Genomic DNA, 9621 nt, shown 5'->3' on the forward strand with positions numbered 1-9621 from the left:
CAATCTTTCCTCGATTCGAGATTTGAACCGGTGACTTGGGACACCATAAATTATCCCAAGTGGCGACTCTGAATAAACAAAAATAATCCCGTCTCGATTGTCACTTAAATTGGAAAAAACTCCTTTATACCCTTCCGGGGTAGTAAAAAGGAGGTGTGACAGCTTTGGCGACTCTGCTGGGGACAAGAACCCAGAATCTCTGGTTCAGGGTTCAAGAATTCGAGCTTAGAATAATTGTTATATTTGGCTTTATTTATTATCTGGTTTTATTTACATGTTTGGGCCTAATGTGCTAAATGTTGCTTTTTACCGCTTTGATATTGTTGAACTGTATATAAATTGATACGAAACCCTCCTCTCTCTGAGTCTTCTAAATCATCTGGGAAGTGTGCACTTCGTGTGACTTCTTTTCTGTTAGAGTCATATCCCAATTTTAGAACGAGGTTCGGACAAGTTGCAAAGCCGGTGAAGCTTTTGTATTCCCGGTACGCTGCCCCTCCTCCCCTGGCTCGAGCTGTCCGCTCAGGTAAGCCAGGTCTAGAAGAAATAAACCTAGGTTTTCAAACCTAGTATAACATAGCCTCATGCCGGATCCCTAGTAGGAACGCTTGTTTGCATCATGTGCATTTTGACTTTGGGGACTCAACACAGGGGTTGGGTCCGTCTAGGACAGGTGCACCTGAAATCAAAAGACCATCCTGATGCATTTTGCTTGCTACTTGCGCATTTATTTGATTCGGACTGCATGTTGACCGGCTTCTAGAATAAGGGAAAAATTGAAAAAAACCAAATTGAGGAGAGAGAGAGTAAATTACCCGCCTATGGAAAAACCTGGTGTCCCAAAGTACCCCGGAACTCTCGTGAATTTTCTAAAAAAAGAGAAAAAAAATTTGTTTCAAAAGTTTATGTTTTCTGTTGTGTCGAAATTGGCCGAACTATGCAAGTTTGATTCTCACCGGATGTGGGATACGTAGGCAACCCCCATCGGGTCCAACTACTTTTGCAAAAATAACCCAAAAATATGAAATGTCGCTGTTTTGTCATAAATAAATTAGGTGGCGTCATTCTTGTCCAAAATAGTCGAAAATGCCCCAAAAGGTGCCAGAAGGCTTTTTTTGCAAGAATAGTCATCTAGGGTCCTTTTTCAAATTTTGGTTGATTAACAAAAAACAACCCTAAAATTGTTTTTTTTATTATCTTGAGGCGCTGAAGGGCTGTATTTGCAAGAATGATTTCCTTCTAAAATTTTGCAAAAATGGGTGTTTTCCTTTTGAGTCAAAGCAAATCACAGTCTTTTAATCAGTCACCTTAAATAAATATGCAAGATGAGCACAACTGAAAATGACCTTTCGCAGTTCGCGAAGAAATCCCGTTAGAGCTACATATGTGGTGGCTTGATTTGGGAGAGGTCAGCAGAAAAATTGTGATAAAAGCTTTGGATGGTCTGGTTGGGCTGCTGAAGATTAAGCTGAGAAAGGATATAATTGAGGCCTTGATACCCTTTTGGGATCCAGCACATAACGTGTTCCACTTTGCTGATTTTGAGCTAACTCCTACGCTTGAGGAAATAGTTGGCTATGCTGGTTTTAATGGGAATCTTAGAAATCAATACCCGGTGGCACCTAGGGCAGTAACTCCTCATAAGTTTTTGGACCTGCTAAGCATCAGCCAGGAAGTTCAAGACATGAATTTGGCTCAGGGGTATTGCACATTCTATTTCTTGTACCGACGTTACAGGAATCCCCGAGGTTTTAAGATGCCAGATACCGGTCTTATTCACGTGGGAAACAAAGATAAGTGGGAAGATCGGCGAGGATTAGCTTTTATAGTGGCGTTCCTGAGTGTTTTGATTTGTCCCAGAAAAGATGGGAACATAGAGTTGGGGCTTGTGGGGGTAGCCGACTTCATGACTAAGAAGGCAAACGGCACCATTGTACCAATAGTCTTGGCGGAAATTTACCGAGCCTAAGGGGAAAGTTTTTTGAAGGATGCAATATGCTTTTACAACTCTAGATGGAGGAACACCTTTGCCACCGTCCGGGATACATGAATTGTGGCATGACCGGTCTTGAATGCATTGAAAAACATGAAAAACGAGTGGAGGGTTATGAGTTCCCGGATGGTACGGAAGCATGGTATGCACATTTGAGCTCCCTGACTGCAAACAAGATAGAATGGACATTCGGTTAGCTCTCGGTCAGTGAGGTCATTTATATGTTGGCTGAGGTGTGTTTCCTTCTATTGATGGGCCTCCGAAGCATCCAGACTTACGCCTCGCACAGAGTTCTGCATCAGTTACGTAGATACCAGACCATTCCACATGATGAGGACTTGAGTTGACAAGTCATTGAGTTGGAACCAAAAGCTGCTTTTCTAGAAGAAAGGGTGCGGTGGATTTGGCATCAATGTAGGTTCTTAGAGCCAAATACAAAAGTATGAGATCTATCCAGAGGAGAGTTGGATCCTAGTTACATAGCTTGGTACAGTAAAAGGTCCCAAACCCATATGGAGCTTGAACGGCCCGTAAAAAGGCCCCATTCCAACAATTCACCGATGGAGCACATGTGCAATGAGATTGGTTGGCCAAAGAAAATTAGTATAGGGCTACCATAAGCAAGCTGAAAAAGCAAGTCAAGGATATTCAATTTGAGAATGGTTTGCAAGCCACTGTGGATAAGGGTGAGAAGAAAAAGCTAGCCAAAGAAAATTATGCCCTTCGAGCCCAAATTTGGGAAATGACAATAGCAGCCGAAAACCCCGCCAGAAGTGCAAAAGATGGAAAGCTTATAGATAACCTTAGGCGGAAGGTGAGTGAGTATGGTTTTGATCTGAACAAGGTAGAGGGTGAACTAGCAAGGGCTCGAACAAAATTGACTAAAAATGTGGAGGAACGAGCACGCTTGGTTAAACAGTTAAAAGAGATATATGACAATGAGGTTGTGGGGTTGAAGGAAAAGATCACCGTCCTTGAGCACAAAATGATCAAGCAGGCAAAAGATTTCAAAGTAGAAAGAGAACACTGTTATGCAGCGCTGTTACAGTTAGAAAAAGATCTGTAACAACTTCAAGAACAAAATCATACAGCTGAACAAATTTTAGAAGTTAGGGCCCAGCAGATTGGGCGTTTTTTGCAAGAAAAGGGCATCATAAGAGAAAGGGTCAGAAGGGTCGCCGACTACATCACAATGAAATGCAGTAAGTGTGAGGACATGACCAGATCCATGTTCTTCGCCACTGTAATGACCTTTGTCCGCAGATAATGGAAGATCTCTATCATCTCCAAGGGGATTTGGCACATAGGCCCGTGGCGAGACTGACTGATGTCCCGTGGGCCCCCGAAGCAATTAAGGCATTGATGTATTCATGATTTTATTCGAGTCTGTATTTTCGTCTTTCTGTTGGAGTCTATTAGTCTATTTTCGAGTCTGTATTTTCATTTTTCTATTGGAGTCTGTTAGTTCCCCTTTTTTGAGTATGTTAGTTTTTATGATTAAATAAGTCGTTGTAATCAAAACGTTTTTATTTTATGAAAATTGAAAATCCCCAAAATGTTTTTGTTATTTATTTTTACACTTATCCCCTAGAACTACGCTTGGTCTGATTTATGCGGGGTCATGATACGTAGGCAATCTCCATATGATTCTATCATAACCAAAAAGAAAAAAAAGAAACTATGGGAATGAAACAATGACAAAACAAGAGAGAAAATGGAATAAAGAACTACGTTAAATCAAGCAAAGAAAGGCAAGAGTGGAAAAAGAGAAGTTGCAAAATGGAAATTAAGGAAAGTCGGGATGACGCAAGCAATCGATCGAATGCATAATAGAAATGGTTAACTGTTTAGGTGCATTGCATCCCCAATATGCGATTGCCTATCTGTTAAGCTCTAATCACTAACAAGTTTGTTGTTTAAAATCAGTACATGCAAGTGGTTAGTTTGTTTGGCATTCTGGCAACTCATCCGTATAACACTAGGTCCAAAAATAAGTTGATCATGACTAACCAAGAACTGTATGCAAGTGTTATTGATCCGTTGAGAGAGGGGGAAGAGTCTGATGTTAATCTGAAAGAGGAAGTGTATAAACTGAAACAACAAATGACAGAGATGTATTGGGTGTGAGCACGTGATTTTTGCCCTATATGAATTACTCCCATAAATTCAAAACAAAGCAATTTCTTCCATTGTTTGCAATTTTGTGGATTTTTGTGGCATTTTATTTTATTTAATTAACGAAAAATACAAAAATATGTTGCATTTGTATTTAGGATTTAATTCTACATTTTAGGATTAATTAGCAAATTAGTTTGTTTTTATAAAAATGGGAAAAATTACAAAAATATAGTTTATTTTGCACTTTTAATTTTTAATTTTGAATTTTCGTAGTTTTTCTTTTAATTGGATATTTAATTATTTGTGGTAATTGTCATTTAGAGTTAAGTAATTTAAGTTGGTAGGATAATGTTATTAAGAATTAATTTAGATTTTGAGTTTTAATTTGAAAAGAAAAAGAAAAGAAAATAAAAAATTGAGTCTCATTTGTAAAGACCCAAAATTGGGCCAGCTCGTGTTTTTAACAATCCCAGGCCCAACAATTTTTCCCCTTAGATCCGGTCCATATTGGCCCCAACCTGGTCCGTCCCATACCCTAACCAAACGGTGCCGTTTAGGCTGAAGTGAATCTCAGCCGTCTATGATCTTTAATCTAACGGCCAGGAACTGGGGTTCTTCACGTATATAACCGAAACTCCAACCCCCTACCCCCTCTCATCTCCTTCACCAGACCTCATTGCCTCCGCCGGAACCGCCTGCCGGAAATCGTCTCCATCGGCGGCGGTACTCCAATCGACCCCAAATTAACGCCATAGACTCCCCTCCTTCTCCTCTTCCCAAATCTCCAAAACCCCTCCCTCGAATCCTAGTGGAACTCTTCGAATCTTGAATCGAAGAGGAAGGCCAAAACTCCAACTCACCCAATCGATCCCAAATCAATACCACATAACCACCATACCCCCTCACACCTAATCCACCGTTGGTTTCATTTGAATCTGTTCAATGCTCCTCGAATCTTAAATCCGAGTTTGAGCCCTAAAAGTTCAAAACCAATTCCTGTTGAATCTTGTATAACTGAACTAGGAAGCTTCCTAGAAGCTGGGGTGGAGGACTATTTTGAAATTCTGAGGTTTACACTAGGGGTTCCTAAGCTAAAATGAAAACTTCAAAAGGATTTAGGTGCAAAACTTAGCTTATTTCTGCAGCCCTAGTAGCTTGCCTATAAAGGCATTATTACTTAGAGCTCAAGGCAGAGATTTTGAAGGCCGGAAAATCTAAAAAAAATACAGAAGTTGCAAAATTTTACTACTTTGATAGATTTTTGAAGAGAAAAATCTAGAAAAGAAAAACGGCTAAGGATTTCATAGAAACTACTGTTCCATTGGATTTCTTTCTATAATTATTGAGGTTTTGAAGATATGAAGCAATCTTTGATTCATATGGGGATGAGTTTGGTTTAATTTGGTTTCTGAAAGCTGATTCTGAGCTGAATTTGTGCTGGGAGTCCTGATTCCCAGTTTTCTTAGCTTCCCTTGTTTAGCTTTAATTCCTGAGAGATCACAAGTACTTATCTGGGTTGAAGATGGTCCAATTTTGGCTTTTTTTTGTAAACCGATCTTGAACTACTGAGAGGTTACTGTTCCAGTGCTGCTGTTGTCACTGTCCTGCTATCGCTGACCTTCTTCCTTTTTCTGTCATTTTGCTTTCCAGGTATTCTCAAACACTATGGACACCATTTAAATGTAGTCTGAAACTTGAATTTGAAATATGGACAAATTGGATGATGGTTGCTATTGAACTCTCACTTCTGTCTCTTTTAATTTCATGCATGATGCGTATTATTTATTCCAGGAATAGCTTGGTCGAGTCTGTTTATGGTTGAATAGAGTATAACTATGTTTGTAATTATCTTAGTGTTGGGAATACTTGCTAAACTCTTTGTTCTAGAATTAGTTTTGGTTTGAAACATGGAACAAGTTATGGCTCAGTCACTTGGATTTTATGGGTTTGAATTGGGGTATATGTATAAAGGGACTTTCAAGGACATTCATAATAGGCATTTGCATGTGCAGTATTCCGTATTACTTTTCTGAATTTTAGTTGTTTGTTTGAAGTTTCCTTTTAGGAGTCTGGGTAGGTAATTTATTTGCTAATGTAATTTCTGTGCAAAAGTAATGTGATTAGCAGTGTCTGTATGATGTTGAAACTGTTAAATTCTGTTAGCTGCTATTAGTTATTAGAATTGGAACTCATAATCGATTTCAAGGTTAAATCATTATTGGATGTCACATAATGGGCTATTGATAAGTTAAAGACAGATCCCAAAGCTACTTGCGTATGTATTGGTCTCATTGTTGTCCTGTTAAATCCTCTACGACTTCAAGCTTTCTTGGGCTCAATTATGAGGCTCAATTCTGAAAGTCCCTCGAACGAGATCCGGGCCATTGCTTTCGCTGGACCATCAGTCCTCCTGCATTGGCTCAAGCCTTTTGTGTAATGAATGGGCTTTCTCTCACACAAGCCATTTTCAGTTAGTTTACACGGAATCTTTAAACTACATTCAGTGTTAACTAATTAAACTATTAAATTTGGGGTGCACCAAGCCAAACAAAATCTTAAAATGTGTGGCTCTCGCTTAATTAATATTTTAGTCCTTAGAAATCGAGGCGCGCCATTTAGTAGAACTTCCATGGCCCTTGCAAACTTGAAAGTGCGTAGTTGCTTTAGGCATGCTATTTAATAATTTACCTTTCTAAACTCGGGTGCGCATTTATGTGACCCAAATCCAAATCTTAACAATGTTAGACAGAATATGTCGAGAGCTGCGAGTGTATTTATGTGACGTGGTTAAAGACGTATTTTAAATGACGTTGCAATTTTTTCTTAAAATTAAATAAAAGCGGTTATAAAGTTAAAATTGCACCATAGGTTAAAACATATGTTAAAATAAGATAATTAAGCCGAATACAACAGTTGAGCGACCGTTCTAGAACCACGGAACTCGGGAATGCCTAACACCTTCTCCCGGGTTAACAGAATTCCTTACCCGGATTTCTGTGTTCGCGGACTGTAATTCAGAGTCAATCTTTCCTCGATGCGGGATTTAAAACCGGTGACTTGGGACACCATAATTATTTCAAGTGGCAACTCTGAATTTTTAATAAAATAATCCCGTTTCGATTATCACTTTAAGTTGGAAAAAACTCCCTTATACTCTCCCTTCCGGGGGTGTAGTAAAAAAGGAGGTGTGACAGCTCTGGCGACTCTGCTGGGGACCGAACCCAAAATCTCTGGTTCAGGGTTCAGAATTTGAGCTTAGATAAATTGTTATATTTGGCTTTAGCTGATTTTGTTATATGCCTAATGTGCTAAGTGATGCTTTTACCGCTTTGATATTATCTGAACTGTATATAAACTGCTACGAAACCCTTCTCTTCTCATCTTCGGGGATGTGCTCGCTGGTCGAGACTCCCTATTCTGTTAGTGTCATACCTTGAAATAAGAAAAAGGCTCGGACAAATTACTAAGCCGAATGACCTCTTGGTTCCCGGTGCGTAGCCTCCTCCTCGGCTCGAGTTGTCTGCTCGGGTACACAGTCTAGAACATATACCCAGGTTTTGAACCTAGAATAACTCAGCCTCATGCCGGATCCCTAGTAGGAAAGTTTGTTTGCATCATGTGCATTTTGACACAGGGGTTGGGTCTGTCTAGGACAGGTGTACCCGAAATGTAAAGACCATTATGATGCATCTTACTTGCTACTTGTGCATTCATTTGCTTCGGATTTGCATGTCGACCGACTTATAAGGAAAAATTAGAAGGGTTAATGAGATGGTTGAGAGGGATAAGTGTCTGTTTTGAAAAACCAATGTCCCAAACATACCGAAACTCTGCCGAAATTTTGAAAAAAAAAGATTTTTTAGTTTTCAAGAAAAGAAAAGAAAGGGAAAGTCTTTGTGTTTTAGAAAGGGAAAATAGTTGGTTTTATTTTGACAAATTGGCCCGAACTACGCCAGTTTGATTCCCATCGGATGTGGGATACGTAGGCAACCCCCATCGGGTCCAACTTCCTTTTTGCAAAAATAGCCACAAAAAAAAATTGGTTTTGTTTGAAAATAATTAGGGTGACGCCATTCTTGTCAGAAATAGCCGAATGTCCCTAAAAGGGCGCCGGAAGGTTGTTTTTGCAAGAACAACCACCTGTGGTCATTTTTTCAAGGTTTTCATCAGATAGCCAATACAGCCTTAAAATCTTCGACTCCGAGGTGCTGAAAGGCCGTATTCGCAAAACCGGATTTTATTTTTAAATGAAAAAGTGTCAATTTGTTTTTGAGTCAATTGAATCGTGATTTTCGCTTAACCACCTTAATAAATGTGCAGAATGAGCACAAGTTAGAATTTGCCAATGACAGTCGTGAACAAGATTCCTTTGGAGTTGCATATGTGGTGGGATGATTTGGGTAAATCGGGACAAGACATGGTCAATCAATACTTGGGAGGCCTCACTGGGTTGTTGAAGATTAACCCTAGGGGGGACATCATAAAGGCGCTGGTTACATTTTGGGACCCGGCCCACAACGTATTTCATTTCTCAAATTTTGAACTTACCCTAACATTGGAAGAAAATAGCCGGATATATTGGGAATCCCATAATTCCCCTGAGACACCAGCACCCGATTGCTCTAAGAGCCGTAGCCGTCCACAAGTTCTTACACTTTTTGAAAATAAGCATGGGGTCCACAACCCACTTAGCAGTTGGTTTTTGTACTTTGCAGTTTATATACAACAGATATGGTCATATATGAGGATTCAACAAGCCAGAAAATAAGATCTACAACAAAGGAAACCGCCTAAAGTGGGAAGAACATAGGTGTTTCACATTTATGGTGGTCTTCTTGGGACTTTTGGTGTTTCCTAGAAAAGATGGGAATATTGACATAGGAATAGCCGGAGTTGTCATACTTTGCTTACTCAGGTCAACAACACCCTCGCACCCATGATAGTAGCTGAAATCGTCCGCGCTCTCACAGCCTGCAAAGCCGAAGGAGACTTTTTTAAGGGGTGCAACGTGTTGTTGCAGATGTGGATGATTGAACACTTATGCCATCGTCCTCAATTTATGAGCTATGGGTCGACAGAGAAGACATGCGTAGAAGAATTTTACACAAGGGTTAACTGGATCAGCCTGCCGGAGGGGGTCACAGAATGGGAAGCGTGACTCCGTTCCATCACTACAAACCAAATAGAGTGGACGTTTGGATGGCTGTCTATGGATGATGTCATATACATGACATCTACCGGGCCTTATTTCCTCTTGATGGGACTCAAGAGTATCCAGCCTTATGCTCTTTATCGGGTTTTGAGGCAGCTGGGGAGATGCCAGATAGTTCCGAGAGATGAAGATCTTAGTGTCCAAGTAGTCGAGATCGGACCTAACGGTCAATTTCATGAAGCAGTAGTCCGCCAAATCTGGAGCGAATGTCAATACTTAACAGCCAATACCTGTGTGCGTGATCGATCCAAAGGTGAGGTTTCACCAGGGTACCTTGCTTGGTATAGGAGAGAAATTG

Source organism: Nicotiana tabacum, chromosome 22 (assembly GCF_000715075.1).
Source record: "Nicotiana tabacum cultivar K326 chromosome 22, ASM71507v2, whole genome shotgun sequence".
Lineage (NCBI taxonomy): Eukaryota > Viridiplantae > Streptophyta > Magnoliopsida > Solanales > Solanaceae > Nicotiana > Nicotiana tabacum.